General features: G+C 35.4%; 1 long non-coding RNA gene across 3 annotated transcripts in view; it reads left to right on the top strand.

The window, feature by feature from the left end:
- LOC141415634 (uncharacterized) overlaps positions 1-20891 on the top strand; it is a 252886-nt gene that overhangs the window by 57295 nt on the left and 174700 nt on the right. For all 3 annotated transcript variants that reach the window (XR_012440624.1, XR_012440626.1, XR_012440625.1), the window contains exon 4: positions 15154-15295. This is a non-coding gene — a long non-coding RNA (uncharacterized lncRNA). The remainder of the gene's footprint in view (positions 1-15153; positions 15296-20891) is intronic.

Below are 20891 nucleotides of genomic sequence, written 5' to 3'. Positions count from 1 at the left end.
ATAGGTACTTTGAGATGCATTCTAATTCCTTCAATAAAATGTCTCAATAAATTCAGATACATTGTAGAGATCAAATGGACTCATTTAATCTGTAAGAAGCTAAAAGGTAGTTTTTCAGTTGATGATATCATCTGAGACTTGGCTCATTTGATATAGCATAGTAATGTGGAGTACAGGTAAATTTGGGAAAAATTAATGAAATACTAAAATAAGCATCACGTATTTGATTTTATTTGTACTATGTTGCTTGTATAGTATAAATATAGAAAGAGAATTCCTAGTTGTCTATCCTGTGGGTTAAGAGATCATTTTCAGTATGCTTTATAAAGAAAGCTCAGCAGAGACAGGTCAATGTAAGTATGGGAGTTATAATTTCACACTTCCACAAAGGTTTTGGGAAGCAAAATGGGACATTGTGATGATAATGATTATAATGATGATGACTGATACTTTTATGTGTCAAGAACTGGGCTAAACCATTTATATGTTTTATCTTCTTTAAACATTCACAAATAGCCATAGGAGGGTTAGTACCATCTGATAGGAAGTAAGTCCACATTTGCAACCAGTTTGTCCTGTTGGGAAGACACTGTAGTATGAGAAGAAAACCTTTTGAATTAGATAGACATGGGTTTGAATCCCAATACTACACCAATTTGTAGACATGTTCTCTTGGGTATGTTATCAATTTTGAGCTTCTTTTTCTAATTCTTGAGAGTTAACTGGCAATGGATGACATACAATAAACATTATATTTCTTTCTCCTTCCATTTTACTAAGTGCTAGCTGTGCATTTTTTCTTATTTAATCCTCATAACAGCTGTGTGAAGAAGGTATTACTAACTTTATGTTACACTTGAGGAAACAAAGGTTTAGAAGAATTAAATAACTTTTCCAAAGATGAATGCTAAATCACAAGGTCAGGATTTGCAGCTAGACAATCACCTGTGCTGGATAACTGTCCACCTAGTAGTGTCATTAAATATCATCTAAACACACATGTGCACTAGTACTTTCTATTTGTTGTTTTACTGCTGATAACTACTACTGATACAGGGTATCATACACAGAAAAATGGGAATAACTGGGGACTAAAAACATTTCAAAATTGTATCTCTTATTCAGTTATAGACTCCAAATATCAACTCTACACTCAGTTTTTCTTAGTCTTTTTCTTCACTTGGCTTTTAGTTTATTCACTGGAAGTCCTCTAAATTTATATTTTTATAAATTTGTTTTTAAGGAGGGTAGAAAGAACTCTGTTTCTCCCCATTTTTCATTTTTGCCACAGAATCTCTTGTGCTTTCTCAAAGAAGAGAATTATAAGTATGAAATAATGGTGATTAAGGATAGACTCCATGCTTGATCAAAATTCCACTTTCTCTTAGTTTTTGCAAAAGATAGGATTAGTCCAGGTGGGCCAGTAAGTTTCAGATCAGTGATCAAATTAATCTAAGTCCTGAGAATAAATCAAGATGTTGTCTAAAGAGAGCAATTCCCAAGTAGATAATCATATCTCATTATGATGTTGTTTAATGTCAGAGTTCATTAATTGAATATCATAAAACAAAACAGAAGACAGTTAAAGATTCTCACAAAAATCCCAAATAAGCACTAAATGAAAGCAATTTTCCAAAACCCACAAAAGACTGAGAAGCAAGCAAGTAGAAGGAGAAAAGATCAAACATGCCATGGCTTCCTAGTTTATCTCAATGCAGTAGGAACATACTGCATTTTTACCCATTTAATTACTGTGGAGCCTTCTGTCCCTTCTTAGTAGTCCACACTGCACTGATGACCAGAGTCACTTTCACTAGCAGAGTTTGGGTTTTGACATAAGGTCAGATATTTGGCTTCCAAACCTATTACATTCTGTCTGTACATTTTGGAAATATTAACATAGAATATTACCATAGAAAATAATTGGCATAGATTGAATTAGTGGTAGAAACCAGAGAGTACGTGGTGATGTACTCTCTTAAAAATAATTAAGGTGTTTTTCAGTAGATTTTTAAGAATGAAGTTTCAGTATATCTATGTCTCTCTCTCTATATTTTCCCATTTTTATTAGGATAGATTCATTGTGAAAATTCCAAATAGCCTTACATTGTACATTGGTTAGATTGCCCCCCCCATCTGCTCCCTCCCCTCCAACCACCTCCTCACCCCACTTAAAGCAATTGTAAGAGGTTTCTTGGTTCTATTTCATATATGTAAATGAAGCTTGTCAATCTCACCTTCATCTCCTCCATTCACCCTCTCCACTGTTCCTATTTTACACTTCTGTCTTTCAATATTAATTCCCAAGTCAAGGTTCAAAGAGGTTTCCCAACATATCCCTGCTGCAAGTATACTTTACTTTAGTCAGTTCAATCTCTTCAGTTACTCTCCCTTACACCTTCCTTCCCATCCCACATTATTCAACAGCTTCCAATACACATTGTTATATCTGCTCCTTGCACAGATGTAATATATTTAAATATTATATGTATTTCTATTTTTTCAGAAAGTGAAAAGAAATTAATAATAATTAACTTTAGGGGAAGTACTGAAAAAGGATGGAAGTTTGTTTTTGTTTTTGGTGGTGCTGGGGTTTGAACTTAGGACCTCGTCCTTGCTAGGTTGGTGCTCTACCATGTAAACCACTCAACCAGCCCTTTTTAGCATTGGAGATCTGGTCTTGTGAATTATTTGCCCAAACTGGCCTCATACCATGATCCTTCTGATCTCTGCCTCCTGAGTAGCTAGGATTACAGACATGAGGCACTGGTGGTGGGCCAAGAGTGGAGGTTTTGAAGGGAAAGAACAGAGAAGGAATGCTTAATTATTTGAGTTTTTCTTTATTGTTTAAAATTCTTATCCAAATGGGTGCATTAGTTGTTTATATTAAAGTTCAGAACAGTAGAGTTAAAATGTTCTTTAAAATATGTTAAAATAACTAATTGGTATGATATTGGTAATTTTTCATGGTTAATCATAAATATGCTGTAGAAATCTTATATTTCCATGTAACAAAATTTGTTTCAACTTGATTAAATTCATAGAATTTTTCTATGTTTGGGACATTTGTGGGAGCAATGGGGTATTTTACAATAGATACCATATTGACTTGAGAAACATCTGACAAGTTATCTGACACAATGATTGCAAGTGCAGACTTAATGTTGTTCACTTATAATTAACTTACAGCTTCGTGAAATCATTCTTACTACCTTTATGGTTTGTATAACACAACTAGACCTGGAACCTGTGCTACCATTGACACGCTAACAGTCTTGACAGAAAATCTGCTTGTCTCTGAGGAGAATAAGCATCACATTTAACTTTATATTTGTCCCATGTGGCAGAACTTCACATTCAAGAGTGCCATACTAAACCCCCCACTTTCATAATATATCTATGAAAATGAGTTTTTGATAGTAGAAGTTGGGTTTATTCAATTCACTTCCAAACAAGTCTATGGAACAAGGATACCTTTCACAGTTGCTTAGAAACAATTTGGCAGAGCTGTATGAAGGTTAAAAGATTTGGCTTTGGGGTTAGACAGAGTTTGGCTCTGTTCTCTACCACTTAGGAGCTGATTAACCTTGAACAATTTATTTAATCCCTCTGATTTTCAGATTCTCTACCTATAAAATGCAGATATTACCTTACTTTATAGTGTTGAACTGAAATTAAATGGGTAATTAATTTAAAGCACTTATTATCAGCTGTTAATATTTTCATTGCTCTATACTTTCTTGATATTTATGAAAACTTATTTCATACAATGAGAAGGTTTGCATAAAAGTATAGCCTAAGTGACTCAAAATTCCAATAATAATAATAATAGGTAACATATATTGACCTCTTTCCAAGCACCACTTTTCTTTTGTTATCTTGTTAGATTTTTCATAGCATTGGACTTCCTTTGGTTAAGATGGATGAGATTTACTCTTCTGCCCTAAACATTGAAAAAGCAAACATACAAAAATCAGACATAGTATATGAGCAGTTTTCACAATATTGTACATGAAACAATTAGGAGATGGGAAACAATTTACACAAATCTTATCACTTCTGAAGCTTATTGAGCTTTTCCATGCCATGGTACAGAAAGGGAGGAATCCAGGTGTACTCAGGAGGCTTCTTGAGTTGAAAAGCAGATGAGAACGATGAGACCGAGGCTGCTAGGGTTCACAGAGCAGAGTACCAAAGAGAAGGGAGAATTCTGCCCAGAGAATTCTAGAGTCTGCAGTTTTCTCCTTTGAACCTTCAGCACAGTATTCATCAGCACATGCTTGAGAAGAAAACTACTTAGGCCCCAGGTATGGGAAGGACAAGTTGAAAGAATTTAAGGGACTTGTAGATTTCATAGGCACTCACATGACATCGATAATAGTGCCTGTTTCCACCAGCCAGACCAGAAAATCTTAAAATTCATGAGGCATCAAGTAGAGAAAGGACCGGCTTTACTAGTGAAGAATCATGAACCCTAGATTACATACAGTTCTGTGGCTTCTAACAAATTTTAAAATCAAAGCCCCAAGTGAGCAAACTGTTGCAAAGTGTATCCTGGAACAAAATTTGAGACATTGGCATAGAAATATCTGGCACCAGGCAGGTTAAAATTCACAAAGACTAGCATCCCATAAAAATTATCAGGCAATACATTGTATAATAATAATAAAAACTACTGGATCGAAACAGACTCACAACTGATACAGACAGTAGAATTGACAGCTGATGACATTAAAAGTTGTAACTACATGTTCAAAAAACTAGAAGAAAGGTTGAACATTAGAAAAGACATAGTGCCTGTGATGAAAAGTCTATGAGATGAGAGCAGTGACAGAGTAGACATTGTAGAAGAAACTTCTTGTGAACCTGTTAGGAGAAAAGGAATGGTTATATGATAATGATGATAATAATAATGAATAAGCAACATTTGTGAGCTGTGGGAGTACTTCATATGATCTGCTGTGCACAATTGGAGCTCCTGATAGGAAAGGAATAGGAAAGTATTTGAAAAATTAATGGTTGAAGTTTCCAGATTAGATCCAAGAAACTCAGTGAACTGCAAGCACAAGAAACATGAAAAAAATTACACTAAAGCATATCATAGCAAATTTCTCAAAATCAGCAATAAAGTGAAAATGGAAGCGCTGACAGAGAAAAAGTTTTACATTATGTATGGAGCAACACAGAGAAAAACAACAGCAGATTTCTTATTGGAAATACTACATGTGAGAAGAGAGTAGAGGAATTCTAATGTTTTGAAAGAAGATTCCATCTGAATGAATAAGCTTGGTATGCTGTATTCTGTCTAACTGCCTCCTGAGGAAAAACACAAGACCCTACATGAAAAATAAGTGAAGCTGACAGGACTGGAGGCCTGGCTCAAGTGATAGAGAGTATGCCTAGCAAGCACAAGACCCTTAGTTCCAACCCCACTACCACCTTCTCTAAAAGTTAAACTATGAGAATAGAATTTTGTGTTCCTTTCAACCACAGTTGCTCAGGTTTTCATAAGGTGCTGTGAAATTCATGGAGCTTAGCCAGCATAGTGCATTCTTGTATCTTTTATGGTATTGGGCTCTAAAGAGTTAAACAGCAAAACTCCTGAGTGAATTCATGCAAAGAAAATGTTTAATAGTGAGTTGCGCAGGAAGAATAGTAGTGACCTTATTTCTTCTCAATGTGTTATCCATTTTTAGTTCAGAGTCAAACTTGAAGTTCTTCTTCCTGCCAGAAAGAAGTGGGATAGCCCCCTGTCTATCACACTATTGAGCAGAATACTGATTCTGCAGCACACAGGCAGTCAGCCAAAGAGCAACAGAGAACAGAATTTGCTCAGCTATGCTAGGAAGGAACAACCAGAAAGAAATCCCGTGGAAAAAGTAATTTACAGTAGATTTTGCTAGATGGTGTTGGAGGTTTATAAGCACTCTCATACATAAAGTTAAATTTTATTAAGTAGTGAACATAGGCAAAGCTTTTCTGCAATTAGCAATGAGTATCCTGATGCTTGCACCATCCTGTTAAAGACTAGCATGAACCAGTAATGGGTAGTTCACAAAATCAGAATCAGCCAAAAATGAATGAAAGAGCAAAACCTAGAACAGACCAGAATAGGAAATATTGTCTTCACTAAAAAAAGTTAGAGTTTTTGTAGTTCATTGGGAAAATGTGCAAATTAATCTCTGTCATTTATTTAATCATTTAACACATGTTTTATGAGCAAACCTGGGCTGGATGGTGGAAGGAAAATAGAACAAATCCGATATTGTCCTTCCTTTTTTGGAGATTACTAAGGAAGGAGTCAGATTAATAAAATAATCAAAATGCAGACTTGAAATGGTAACTGTGAAAAATCCTGCCAGCCTAAAGTGTTTGCTCCAGCTGTTCCCTCTGCTTGGAAAATGCTTCCACTAGCTGTCTGTTTAATTGTGTCATCTTTTGCAAGTGGTTGCTGAAATCCTGTCTTCTAAATGAAGCCTATCTTGATACCTTATTAATATTAAAGCCTCCACCCATTTCCCTTTACCAGCACTCCCAACCCCTTTTCTTTCTACTACTGTTTTCCAAGAATGTATTATCTTTTGACATACATTTTGATTTACTAATTTACAAGTGTACTGGTGCTATCTGTACACTGCTACGATATGAATTTCTTGAAGGGGAACTCTGCTTATTTTTTCTATTAGGTTTATATCCCCAAGTACATAGAATAGTATCCAACACCTACCAGGTGCCCAGTATTCATTAATTGTGTGAATATGTAAGAAACTATCAGCATGTCTTGCAGTGGTCAAAATGGTCAAGGTTGTTATACTTGACTTAACTCTACTGTCAATTGTATATGAACTTTCTTCATGTAATTCACTCAGGTTTTCCATTTTCTCAATGCATTTTATGGAGTCAGTCCCATGAATTATTTAAAAACAGCAGCAGAAAAATACCTCCCAAACTCAACCCAAAACTCAAACACAAACAATATGACAATCGCTAGCTGACTCTTCATTTCTAGTATTCAGATAGTCCCAATTAAGAAAGTAGCTTCCTTGTAGGATGTCTTAACATGATTTTCTTTTAACTCTAAGAGTGTCACATGTTATACACATTCAGCATTACCTAGACACACATGACATGGGTTAGTGTACATCATTTTTGTAATAATGTTTCCTTGATCTCTGGTTTCTTAAATTCTTTCTGTTTATTTTATTTTAGCACACATAATTTTATTTCAGTGCTTACAAACTTGATCCCTTCAATTACTATTTTCATCGAACTTGCAAATTATGGAACATTTCCATAGTTTACAGAGGAGAATATCAGAATTGTCCTGGGCACTACCGTATGACAGACCTTCAGCATACAGCGAGGCATTGATTATGTGCTGGTATCTGGGAATTTAAAAATGAGAGGACATAGAGAATCCTTAAGGAGTTGCTTGACTCTATTAGCCTTAGAATTGAGCCATTAGAAATGCTTCATTGAAGCCTAAATTTTGGCCCAATCACGTGTAATTGTTGTCATAATTTAAGGAGCCTGGTGAAACAAAAATTCTTGGTTAAATCGTTTTTTTCCCCTTCTTTTCCTTAGTGGTCCTCTCAGGACTTTCTAGAATTCTCTGAAGTCAAATCTAGGTGTAACTATTTTTATTCACACAGCCTGAGTTCATTGACATAGGTTTCTTTAGACAGGGAGTCTGCTAGTTTTAGATAAATGCAGTTATAATTTTTCATGAAAACTGTCATTGTCCTCTCACCACATTGTTCATCTTGGCTGGGGATTCTGGGCTCGAGGAGAATGAGTGATGAGGTTGGAGAGTCATTGAGGAACCACAGAGGACAAATGTGTTAGGTTACCTTGGGCATGTGAACTTTCGTCACTCCAGAGGAATGGTGCAATCAAAGGCATATCTGAACAATCATATGGACAGAGCATGAAGAGTAGTTTGGAGGTATATTATAAAAGTGGTAAATGGAGAAGAGAAAAGTATCGAGATTATCTTCAGGTTGGTATGCAGAGGAGCTGGAAAGAGAGGAACAAAAGATGAAACCTGTATTTCTGGCTTGAAAACTCAGGGAAAATAGCTCATCCATGCACATACTAAATATAGATTCCTGTGGGTTATCAGAAAGAATGTTAGTTCTGGCTGTTAGGTATGTGTCTCTAGAGATTAAGATTTGGTATTTATTAGCACCTAGATGTTAATTGAAGCCATAGTTATAGATAAGATTTATGAGGGAGAGGGTCTGGAGTGAGTTTGCATGGATCTCGAGTTCCCCAGTCTAACAGCAGAGTGGCGAAGAAGTGTCAAGTTCTTTACTTTTATTTTTTTATTGTTGTGCTGGGTGAGGGTACATTATGGCATTTACAAAAGTTCTTACAATATATCAAATATAGTGTACTTTAATTCACCTCCTTCATCATTCTCCTTTATCCCCCCCTCCAACCATTTCTGGAACAGTTTCTACAGGTCTCATTTTTCCATTTACATACATGTGTGCCCAGTGTTTGCACAGTATTTACATATTCACCCTCCTACACCTTTCCCTATCTTCCCCCTCCCCACCAGACAGGATCTGTTCTGCCCTCCTGCTCTTCAATTTTGTAAAAGAAAAAAAATGACATTTTTTTTTGTTTAAGATAGCTACACAAGAGTTTCCTTGTGACATTTCCATACATTTATGTATTATAACCTGATTTGGTTCATCTCCTCTCTTTTTCTCCTTTCTGCCTTAGTCCCCTTCTTATGGTGATTTCAACAGGTTTAAAAATTCTATATTCATTCTTGTATAGGAAGTACATTAACCATATTCACTTTCTTAAATTCATTCTTTTATCCTCCCCCTCTTATATGTGACCTCCCCTTAGCATGGCCTGCTTTTCATAATATTGCTGTATTCGTGTTAGGTCTGTTTTCACATATGAGAGAGAACATGCGGCTTTGGCCTTCTGAACCAAGCTAACTTCACTTAAGATAATGTTTTCCATTCCACCCATTTACCTACAAATGACAAAATTTCATTCTTCTCTGAGACTGGATAAAATTTCATTGTATATGAATATCACATTTTCTTAATCCATTCACTCATCAGTAGTGAGGCATCCTGGCTGTTTCCATAGCTTAGCTATAGTGAATAATGTTGCAATAAACATGGGTGTGCAGGTGTCTTTGTTGTAACCTGACTTACATTCCTTTGGGTATGTCCCTAGGAGTGGAATTGCTGAATCATATGGCAGATCTATTTTTAGTTTTTTGAGGAGCCTCCATATTGTCAAGATCTTTAAAGGAGGAGAATATTTGGGTGATAGTAGATGATGGTGACTACGAGGGAGAGTATGCTTTGACTTTGCCACATGCTTCCCAGTGATCAGAACAAAGAATTCTTTGGGTGTGAGACAATGAGAAACCTTTTGAGAGGGCTGCAGGAAAACAATATTTTGAGAAGAGAAACAAACTTAACTTATTTGAAGAACGAAGGGACTATTCAGTTATAAGACTGTAAATACTGGGAATTTATAGCTAAGGATTTGGTATAGTAAAAATGTTTGGGACCAAGAAGAACAACACAAATTGTATCAAGTGGAAACAAAGCAGAGTATTATGGGGTGGTGATATGGGAAATAATTGCAAATAAGAAAGACCTTCCTGTGACATTATCTAAAGGTAACATACTAGAGGTAGGTAGGTTTAAGTGTTGGTAAAGTTTCTACTTGGTCTTGGTTCTCTTCTGTATGTGAGTTCTTGTGTTTCTTAGGGAGTTATATTGGTCAATGGATTTCTACCCTTTGATAAATGAATATATGTAGAAGTGGGAATAAAGTCTTGATTGACATGAACTATGTGAGTGACCCAATTTTCTGCATAGTGGCTAAGCAATGTTGAATTCTATGTGCTAGCCTTTGAACTACATTGAACACCTTACACCCCCATTTTCAGATTACATCTTGAGATGTGAAGACTTCTTTATCCCTTGTGTCACAGGTGATTCATTTAAGTGTTACTACAGTATCATGTGATTTTTCCCATCATAATACTTGTCAAAATTATATTATTGCCATTTTATATAGTTACATTCCCCACTAAGCTATACTATTTAAAAGACATAAATTTTCTTATCCAGTGATGTATTTCCAGAATCAGGTATGGTAACTGAAATATTTACACACACACACACACACACACACACACACGTTACATACAAACATACTTTGAAAAACTAAAGTGTGTGGGTACAAGTGTTGCACCATCTGTCTGTAGAACTGTTTTGTGCCTTTGCTTAGGTTCTGTGGTAAGGTGGTGTTCTGCCCTAGGTGTCTAGGCAGATGAGTGGTGCAGAGGAGTTAAATTGCTTGTCAGCAGTGTATGTTGATGGTGGCCTAAAGAGGGCAGCAGAGAGTAACAGATGAGAGGTGATTTGAAGTGGAGCAGAGTGGGTCAAAGAGAAAACCAAATCAAGAGTGAGAATTTGGGGAGCAGGGGACAAAAGTAGTGCTCTTTACAATGTCAGTCTGGGTGTGTGGGGGTGGAGGTGGTTAGTAAGGACAGAGTTTGGAAATCCTCATGTCTAAAGAGACTACTGAAAGGAAAACTAAAATCTTTTTTTTAAAAAATAAAACCATATTTTATTTTCTCTTAGGAAGCACAATTTACTATTGATAATCATTTAAAACATATATTAATTTTATTAAAGTCTCTATTTCTACTTTTTTCCTTCCTATCTCCTATTCTTTTAGACCACTAATTTTTAAAAATAATATTGAACTGGCTTGAATGGTGTCTTCCAAACATCTTTATCCACCTGGAAGATATGCATATGCCTTTATTTGGAAATAAGGGCATTCGCCCATGTAATCAATTTAGATGAGGTCCTTCAGGATGAAGTTTGACCCCAAATGCCATTACTGGTATCTTTATCGGGAGGATATTTTAAAAAAATTTTATTATTGTTGTACTGGGGGTACATTGTGACAATTACAAAAGTTCTAACAATATATCATAGTTTCATTCACGCCCTCCATCAGTCTTCTTTATCCCACTTGCTCCCACTCCTGGAATAGTTTTCAACAAATATCATTTTTTCATTTACATACATGTGTACGCAGTATTTGCACCATATTTAGCCTCCTACACACCGTCCTTACATCCTTCCCCCTTCCACTGGTACCAACCCGTTTTGCTTTTCTGGTCTCTGTTTTTATAAAAAAAAAAAAAAAAAGACCTTTCTGTTTGTTTGAGATATCTACACAGGGAGTTTCGTGTTTTTCTCTTTTCTAACTTAGTCCCCTTCATATGGTGATTTCAACAGGTTTAAAAGTTCTATATTCATTCTTGTATAGGAAGTACATTAACCATATTCACTTTTTTAACTTCCTTCTTTTTACCCTCCGTCTCTCATATGTGACCTCCCCTTAGCATGACCTGTTTTTCATAATATTGGTTGTATTTGTATTGGGTCATATTTCACATATGAGAGAAAACATGAAGCATTTGGCTTTCTGAACCTGGCTGACTTCACTTAAGATGGTGTTATCCATTTCCATCCACTTACCTGCAAAGACAAAATTTCTTTCTTCTTTGTGGCTGGGTAAAATTCCATTGCATATACATACCACATTTTCTTAATCCATTCATCAGTAGTGGGCATCTTGGCTGTTTCCATAGCTTGGCTATTGTGACTAGTGCTGCAATAAACATGGGTGTGCTGGTGCCTTTGTAATAACCTGAACTTACATTCCTTTGGGTATATCACTCGAAATTGCTGGATCATATGGCAGTTCTATTTTTAGGAAAACTAGAGTCTTAAAGTCAATAAGGAAGCAGGAGTAAGGCATTTGCTCCTTCGTTAAGAGTCAATTTTTAATTGTGTTTTTTTGCTACCAAGAGTGTCCTTTACCAGGCCAACCCTGTACTCTTCTTATGTAACCAATACCAAAGATTGACCCAGGAAATATGGCTTGCCAGTCACAGAAAAGGGGTAGGAATTGGGGAAGCTCAAAGAAGTGAAAGAAAGCTATGTGATGTACAAGAGAGAAGCTTCCAGGAAACACTGGAGTTTCTATATGTTTCTAGTGGACTAAAGGGAGAAGAACTGAGACTAATGAGTGGCCATGGCAAGGAGATTGAATTTAAAAGGAGAATTTTCTACTTCCCTTGTCTCATCTTATGCTATTCTCTTCCTTTGTCTGTTCTGCTCCAACTGCACTGGCTTCTTTTCAGGTCCTCAAATGAGTCAGGTTCACTTTAAGTTGGTTGAATTTTTGTCATCCCTCAGGACTTGACTTACTTTTTTGTTTTGTTTTGTTTTAAGTCCCCGATATAAAATGGTTCAGTATTTGCACATACCTACTGACATCTTCCTGTGTACTTTAAATATCTCTAGATTACTTATAATACCTAATTAATGCAATATATTCTATATAAATGATTGTTATGCTGCGTTGTTTAGGTGGAAACAATAAAAAAGTATGTACATATCTGGTACAGATGCAGTATTTTTTCCAAATATTTTCCATCTGAGATTGGTTAAACCAAGCCTTGTATGCACATATGAATAATAAAAGAAAAAAAAAAACCCTAGTCCCATCAAAAAGAATGACTTTTGGCCTGGAGCATAGGTTCACACCTGTAATCCTAGCTACTCTGGTGGTAGTTACTGGGAGGATCATAGTTTGAGGCCTGTTTAGGACTTGACTTAAATGTGATTTCCTAAAATAGTCTTTTGCTCTTTTCTATCACTACCTGTAGAAGAACACTCATTACCATTTGTAAATATACATTCAGTTTTCCTTTCCTGTTTATTGTCTACCCACCCTTGAGGGATAAGGATCAACTGTGTTTTATTCCCCATGGTATAATACCCAGCATGGAATAGTATATCCTGAGTTTATAATAGTTGTTGAATCAGTTTTTCTAGAAAAATATATTGAATAGGTTGCCCTTGGAGGGAGGGAATTACACATCATGGAAGGTACTTACTGTGGATTGGACAAACAGTTGGCCGAGATAGTACATAATGGATAAGAAGATCAGATGGGTTGTTCCTAAAGTGACATTTGAAATTCTTTTCTATCATTCAATTCTATTTTTCCAAGAAATGAGAAGTATAAAATTAATCACTTTAAAATGGAAGCAGTAATGAATCCATTGCTCATCAATATGAAAAAGAAAGAATAAATGTGGATGACTAGAGACTAATGAAGATCTTGCCAAAGCCATTATTAAAAGTAGACAGGATAATATGTGAAGAATCTGGGCCTTGGGTAAGTCAGTAGATTGGAGTAAGTTCTTAGGGAAATAGTTAGAACTGAATACCAAAGCAAATCTTAAAATGGCTCCTTCTTGTTGAATCTTTAATTACTGGCATAGTATCTGATGTATAATAAATGATCAACAAATAGTTGTTGGATAAATAAATAAGAAAACTATCCATCTGTATAGCCTGCCTTAAATCATCTTTGCTCTGTATAATTTTCTCATTTACAGCTTTATGTGCGGTCATGAAAATAGTCTTGTTCTTCATTGTTGGGCAGGGGTACAATAACAAACTTGCTAAAAACATTTTCAGTCTTCTGATATTGACTATGAGCTGCTGTTATATTTTGTTATTCATTAAGAAGACATGCTTTAATTAGCTTTCCTTAAAGATTTTTAGCATTTGTATTACTATCAAACATTAATACTACATAATGTCTTATTTATTTTAATGATAGCTATTTTGTTGAACAGACCTTAAACTAGCCCCTGTGATTCTCAACTCCTGGTATTTATGAGCTTATATTATCATCTCTCTTGAGTTGACGGGGTCTGTGACTTTCTTGTTATTAATAAAAGATGATAGAGCTGATGGATTGCTACTGCTCTGATTGGGCTACGTTATATAAGACTTTGTCCTGCTAATAGACTTTTTCCAGAGTCTCTCTCACTGTTAGCCTTGAAAAAGAAAGCTTCCAGGAACCTTCTGCATGCACAAGAAAATGAGTTCTGCCAGCATCTTGAAGAATTCCCTGGTTCAGCTTCCAGATGAGAAACTGTCTGGCTGATAGGTTAGCAAAGGACTCAGTTAAGGTACTGAGACTCCTGGCCATAGAGATTGTGAGATGATGAAAGTGCATTATTTTAAGTCACTAAATCTGTGGTAATTTCTTAGGAAACATCGAAAACAATGTAGCTATGAACACATATAGCAAAATATCCCAGCACTTGTGAGGCTATGGCAAACTCTAGAGTTCGGGCCAGTGTGGACTGTATAGTGAGAACCTGTCAAAAAACCAGTAAAACCCAGAAAAAGCTATTTAGTTAGGCTTCACAACAATGTGTTAAAACCCCTCAATTTAAGCTACTATTTCAGACTCTTTGTTCACCCATATTTCATGTCTAATTATTACTAAAGTTCTGCTTGATGGTCTGTTCCCTAGACTCACTTGTATCTGATAGCTGTGTTTCCTCCCCAGAGTTCTTACAGTCTTCCAGGTGTCTCCGATTGCTATAAATGAAAAGATCCATGATTAAGATAAGGTTAGGACTTTTTACTGCAGTTTGTTAGCTTTGCAATCGGTTTATAACTTCATTTCTCAACTGTGAATCAGATTGCCACTGGGACTAACAAAGACATATTTTAAAATTTGGAGGGAAATACAGTAATAGTTCACTTCTGTCATGTGAACTACTTGGTCAATGTATTTCAGTTACAGCATTAGATTGTGCTGCATTTTTTCTGATGATGGCATGGCTTTGTGGAGTAGAGATTTGGGGAATTTTTTTTTTGTATGAAATGTACTGCCTGAACAGCAACATGGAACAAAACATGAGAGTGGAGGTGTCCAATCTGTTTTTAAGGTTGGAAATTTCAAGTTTTGAGAATTCAGGAAGTGTACAACAAGCATGTTAGTGACTGTGGTTATTTAAAAATCTTTCCTATGTACATGTAAATATTTGTATATGCACAGATATGTGCTTTTAAATGGTTACTAAATAGGACACAAATACCTATTATATTATTTGTACTTGACTATGCAATAAACAGAACTGGTGTTTTTTGCAGCTTAGGGATGCTATGAGACACGTAAAGGTGTTGTTAACTGAGAAAGTTTGGCAACTTCTCAGGAAGTGCTTAAATAATAACATTCAACAATAATCTTGGTCATCTTTTTTTTTTCCAGCACTGGGGCTTGAACTCAGGCCTCACACTTGCTAAGCAGGCTGTTACCACTGGAGCCACTCCACCAGGCTCAACAATAAGCTTATTGGAAACTCTTTTTCTCCTAACAAAACCCAAAAACAAATAAATAAATCTTCTGGATGGTAAGATTTGTTGTTAAGTTTCTGTCTGTGTATATTATTTTTTTAAATTTAAATTAAAAAAATTATTTTAGTTGTGTGAATTAATGGAGCTTTGTGATAATTCAGTACATTAACTGTCATGATCAAATTAGAGTGCTTGACATTTCCACCTTTTTAAACATAAAAATTACTATTAACAATTGTTAATGCATTATAATTGTACATGGTAGCTAAGATTGGAATCAATGTAGAAGCCCATTGTTATAGTTTGAATCTTAAAGACCCCCAAAGGCCCAGGCATTGAGGGTTTGGTTCTCAGCTATTGTGGAGCTATTGAGAGCTGGTGGAACCTAGTGGAAGTAAGTTAGGTCCTTGTGGGTATATCCTTAAAAGGGATGCTGGAAAATGGAAAATATAAGTTGTATAAAAGTATTTTTAGAATGTTCTATTTTAAATAACAATTATCTAGTATTTTTTCAGAACACAGACAGAACGATGTTATTTGTGAATACCCCTGCTTTTCATAGGGGTTCAAATAATTTTTATTTTCCTACATCTTCTAAATTTGATAAAATATAACTACTATATTCATAGGAAAATGGAAAATGGTAAATATCTAAGGAGTCATGTATTTTTGGAAAAAAAAACTCTGGGTTTAAAAACAAAGTTATAAGAGATAATGAGGTATTTATGTGGATGTTACAGAAAAGAAGTACTTGTTTAATTCTTCACTATTACTGCATTCTAAAAACTGCAACTGGTATGCAGATAAATTTTATTCAAGAATCACATTTGATGAAAATCTATGAGTTTAGAATATTACTGACTACAATTACATAATGCCTTCCCAATGTGTTTTTATTTTGTTTTGTTGTTTTTAGAACCCTGTGGTTATTCTTCAATTAATCCTGTAAATATTTTAGTTTGGGGGTCTTAGAGAATCTTAGAGCTGGAAAGAACTCTGGATCATTTGGTTCAATTCTTTTAATTTCACATCTGAGAACACAGGAACATTATATGACATCCTCAGTGAAACAAAGACAGAAGGCAATGGTAGCCTTTTATTCTTCCCCTCTTCTATAATGTGCTATGTATGTCTTTCTGAAGATTATTCTGTGAACCTATCCAATAGCTCTTGCAATTGAATAGACAAATTCCCTGTGGTTAGAAAAGAATATTATACATTTTTTGCCCAATGGGCTATGTGAAAACTGAAATATACTATATGTCAACCCACTTATTTAGGACCTTTAGCTAATATGGTCTGATTTACCTGGGCACAGGAGTTTTTTGGGGGGTGGAAGATATAAGATCTTTAATATTGTACTAATTGCAGAAAATTCCCAGTCTCCAGCAGTAATTTCTCAACTGTGTCTCTAAATGAAGTACTCATCAATTCCTTATTTAATGCCTTTGCTTATTAAATTAGAAATTGAGGTGGTTCATTTTCCTTTGACACAAACTTTGAAAAATTCTTACTGTAGCTTCCTTTGATCTAGAATGGTTTCTTTCTCATGGACAGATATTGGCTCACTTGAATCTGTTGCCTTGTAATCGCTTTTGTCTGAAAATGCACTGACTATATTTGTGTAACTAGTCCCTCTCTGTAGGCTACCATGTCTACTTTTCATAACTCTGTCATATTTTTAAACCTTTTTAAAATGTTTCACATATGAATCAAATGGTCTACACTCTAGCACAAGATACAATTTTATACAGTGTGATAGCTTTTGATTAAATGAAAATAGCTTCCAGGTTTTTTAGTGGCAAATATTTTGCATATGGTGCAAAAATGTTGGCTCCATGTTCCTTCCTAATTTATTATTAAACACTGCCTTCCACCTTAGGTAGAAATACTTGACATTTAACTTAAATTATGCATGCATATAAATTACTTTTTACTTAAATTCTTCATGATTTACTAACTACATATGCCTCATAATTGTTAATGTGGTGAACATCTTTTAGTTAGTATGCAGAATAAAATATTATGAAAGCAAACAAATGAAGTTTGGAAGGCAAGCTGCACTGATTTCCCAGGTTTATGATGCTGGGATTTCCTCTAGGGACACTGGCTGCTGCTTATACGAGACATTTAGAGATATAACCAGTAATTGAGTAGCCACATTTCAGGGTCTAGTCCTTACCCTTGCAAGACCAGGAATTTAGTCTTATCAGAGCTCAGAGATAATTAGGCCCTAGGAAATTGCTTCATTTCAAAAAATGGAAGAAATGTATAAACCAGAATATTAATTTACTCACTTGTAATGAGAAATAGAACTATATCTAGAACTGAATTACTCTTATCAGCAGATCGTCATATTCTTTCCCTTTAGGCAATGTACAAAGTCTGTAACATTTAATCAGAAAGGCTCATATCATGTAAATAAATTTTTTTTAATTTTAAGGAGTGGCTTTCCTAAATTAAGGTAATATTAATTTAAGACTACAAAGATGTTCTTACTCACTGGAGGACAGATATTAGCTCACTATTGAATCTGTTGGCTTGTAATCTCTCTTCTCTGGAAATGCACTGACTATATTTGTGTAACTAGTCCCTCTCTGTAGGCTACCATGTCTACTTTTCATAACTCCGTGTCATATTTTTAAACCTTTTTAAAATGTTTCACATATGAATCAAATGGTCCACACTTTAGCACACGATACAATTAATCTGATTTCTTCATTGGTCACAATTGTACAAGTTGTTGCCTAAGTAAACATTTTTGACAGCATCTTCTAAGATATTTCACTATATATTTTATATAATCTTTTAACAAAACCATAAATTATATTTCCTAGATAAAACAAGTCTAGAGGTCAAACTAGATTCCCAATTGTAGTTACACATACATTTTTAGATTTACCTTCACTGACTATTGAGTTTTCAATTCTTACATGCCTGAAGCTTCCTTATAACTATTTTTGGATGTGTATCTCCAGAGACTTCCAAAAATTCTTGCAAGGATGCCCATGAAAGAATGCATGCTGCATTCAGGAGATGCACATCAATGTGGACCCTGCACAGTGTCTGTTATCACTGGCATTGGTTCCTGCCCTCAGCATGTGGTCTTCTGCTATCTGCATGTGTTGTCCTTCACTGCAGTGAGGGCTGGGCCCCACTGCTGGAAGAGCTAAGGCTAATTAGTCTTGTTACTATGGAAACAGCTGGATAGGCAGTACAGAAATAATGGGATATATCATGATAAATGTCAACACCAAAATAAGAAATTTCCAAGTAAAGTCAGATTCTAAGGAAAAGGGCAAGAAAATGGGTGACAACTTAGTTTGCATTGGAATAGAAAAGCATTTTATAGATGGATAGAGAAAGAAGTGAAGAAAAAGAAAAGAGGTTTGGGTATTATTGTAGGAGGCTGGTATAGATTTAATGTTAGCTCATAAGATTCTAGCAGGTGAATTTGAATGGGCTTCCCTTGTTCTCCAGTTTCTCCCCAGGAACATGACTTGAAGAGTAGAATGAAGGCTAGATTTCTTTGTCCTTACACCTCCTTGGCCAAGTGCATTTACACAGGGCACAAATTGCACAACTGTTTAAATAATTGGAGATATTTAAAAAGAATATTAGAGAATGATAAAAGTAAAGAAGACTTAATATTTTAATTCATTTTTGGTTGTCAGCAAAAATAAGAAGATGAGTTTTAAATATTAAATGTAGATTAGATTATTGTTGGTTGTCTAGTTTATGTTGTATTAATTTAGTGACTCCCACTCCCAAATACCCAAATAATCATAACATAATGAGACAATGCTGAATTTTTTCTTTTCTTTCTTCTCCTCCTCCTTCACCTCCTCCTCCACAACTTCCTCCTTCTCTTCTACCATCTTCTCCTCCTTTTCTCCTTCTCCTTTCTCCATCTCCTTCTCTTCCTTTCTTCTTCTTCTTCTCTCTTCCTTCTTCTCCTTCCTCTTCTTCCTCTTCCTCCTCCTTCTCCTCTTTCTTCTTCTTCTTTCTTCTTCTCCCTTCTCCCCTTTTCCATCTCCTGTCTTCTCCTTCTTTTTTTGAGATAGGGCCTAGTGATATACCTCAGACTAGCCTTGAACTTGGGATCTTCCTATGTCTGCCTCCCGGGTACTGGGATTGCAGGTGCACCACCAATCATGTTTACCATGCCTGGTTTTTTGTTCCTGTACGATATTGCTTTCCCAGCACTTGTGGCTGGTATTATGTTTGGGTCATGACTAAGATGATTGTTTTCTCATAAAACCACTTGAAATAGAGCTTCTGAGTTATTTCTCATTAGTTTTCAGTTCTCTATGTTTTGAAGATATTGGGATTTAATTCTACCCAGAGGCAGGATAAGAAAATGCTGCAAACTTTTGATTGTGTTACTTTCTTGAAATTTTCTAGCATATGAATGGCCATGAGTGTACATGAACATATTTGTGTATATAGTTTTTCCCTTTGCTTACAATGGGATTATGTCCAACTTGACCCACTGTAAGCTAAAAATATTGCAAGTTGAAAGTGTACTTAATACACCTCATCTACCAAACATCATAACTTAGCTTAGTCTACCTTAAACATGCCTGGAGCACTTATTATAGCCTACAGTTGAGCAAAACAATCTAACACAAAGTCATTTTATAATGAAATGTTGAATAACTCATATAACTTAATGAGTATCTGTATCCAAGAAATGTTGGCAACACAGTATGCTGGGAAGTGTTAGTTGTTCACTTTCATGATCTAATGGCTGACTTGGAGCTGCAGTTCATTGTCAATGCCCAGATGGATGAGAGTTTAGTGGTACCACATATTACTAGCCTGGAAAAAGATGAATATTCAAATCTCAAAATACAATTTCTTCTGAATGCATATTACTTTTGTGCCATTGTAATGCAAAAAATTGTAAGTTGAGTCATTATAAGTTGCAGCCCTTCTGGTATTTCTTCTTATGTGCATGGACATATGTGCATATAGATACATGTACATAAGAGTGTGTATGTCTGTTTATCAACAGATATACATATGTCAGATTTGCTATATAGAGCTCAGAATTTTAAAAATAAATATAAGGTTTCTCATCATCTCCCCATGGGTTGTTGGTTACTTATAGAGGTGTAGCATCAGTGCTTTGCAAATTCAAACTGTGAATATTTTCATTTGAGGCAAAATTCAGAGTTGGTTTTCATCAGAGTACACTAGAAGTGTGACATATGGGAAGTTCCTGGAGGGAAGACAGTAATGGGAAGATTTTAATGTAGATGCATGCAAAAGATAGAGTGGTAAACCTTGGAAGAAAAACAAATAACTTCACTTTTCTTTCCTACTTCTTCCTCCTCCTTATCCATGATGGTGACCAAACTCAGGGACTTGCACATACTAGGCAAGTGCTTTGCCACTGGGCAATATCCCTAGTCCTTTATTTTTCTAATGAACTGATTTTGTGTACTCATTTCAAATCAACTTTTAAAATTACTATGATCATTTGTAAGTTATCTGGGTTGCTCTTCATGCTTCTACTCTCAAATTTTCTCCAGCTAAGTCTACCTGATTTTCAGATTTAGAGCCTTTTTTTCTATTCTTCTTTTCCTTGAGTTGGTTTATAATCCATTTTACTCATTGGATATCTGCTTCTCCAGCAACTGGCTATGA

The sequence above is a fragment of the Castor canadensis genome, chromosome 13 (assembly GCF_047511655.1).
Source record: "Castor canadensis chromosome 13, mCasCan1.hap1v2, whole genome shotgun sequence".
In the NCBI taxonomy this organism is placed as follows: Eukaryota; Metazoa; Chordata; class Mammalia; order Rodentia; family Castoridae; genus Castor; species Castor canadensis.
This window is presented reverse-complemented; position numbering and strand designations above follow the sequence as displayed.